The 915-nt window shown below is 27.7% G+C and overlaps 1 non-coding gene across 1 annotated transcript; it reads right to left on the bottom strand.

Annotated features, from left to right (window-relative positions):
- Positions 1-515: 515 nt before the first annotated feature.
- On the bottom strand, positions 516-587 carry Trnac-gca. Its single transcript has one exon. It is a non-coding gene; the product is annotated as a tRNA-Cys (tRNA).
- Positions 588-915: the final 328 nt, after the last annotated feature.

The raw sequence follows: 915 nt of genomic DNA, 5'->3' as shown, positions 1-915 counted from the left end.
CAACTTACACTACTTCTAGTTGAAGTTTATTTAGATTAGAGTTTCTTACATTGGGATCATTTTTACACAAAGTAAAGTACTTAAAGTTGCTTCAAGTATGAAAATAATTAAAGAACAATATGCAAATAGTTCTCGAACCCTTTTTGAATGTTTAACGTTTACAATAAGCAAAACATTTAAGTGACGAAATCTGAGAATAAGATCATGTCAGACATATAGAAACAATGTTTATATAATATAATTATATTTCTAATTATAAAACATAATATCGACACATTAGAATGGTATTATAGACTACATTTATGTATTAGAATATTTGTGTATATTTCCGAAACATTGTTCTTATATGAAAAACAAAAACCAAGAAATGATATTTAAAAAATTTGGAAAATCTCCAAAGATAAATATGAAGATGAAACCGTTTTAATATTATCCTTGAAATTTTAAAACTGCTTATCTAAAGAAAGAGTAAAAGATCAAGCGAAATCTGTGAGTAAAAAGTCAAAATATTTGAAAGGGGACACCCGGGTTTGAACCGGGGACCTCTCGATCTGCAGTCGAATGCTCTACCACTGAGCTATATCCCCAGATATTTATACACTAATCTGTTTTATAAACAAGTTAACTTATTGAAAGATAGATAAGGATCCTTATCCGAAGATTTTAGACTGTATAAACTAGCTTACTTATAGAGAGTTAGAGCACGGATTTCTATCCTTCAATAAGAATAACCTAATTTAGATTAAGATTGTGATCTAGATTTTAAACTGTATCTTTTATAGAAAAACTTTAAAATATTTTGTCCTTCAAAGTGGCAGAAATGGTATAGAAATTGTTTGATATAATAAAGGTACATCTAAGCAAAATATTTATTATTTTATTCCGTTGGACTTTCATTCATTTCGTTTTCTCTAT

The sequence above is a fragment of the Drosophila willistoni genome (assembly GCF_018902025.1).
Source record: "Drosophila willistoni isolate 14030-0811.24 chromosome 2R unlocalized genomic scaffold, UCI_dwil_1.1 Seg167, whole genome shotgun sequence".
NCBI classification, from domain to species: Eukaryota; Metazoa; Arthropoda; class Insecta; order Diptera; family Drosophilidae; genus Drosophila; species Drosophila willistoni.
The sequence above is the reverse complement of the archived record's forward strand: the minus strand, read 5'-3'. Positions and strand labels throughout refer to the sequence as shown.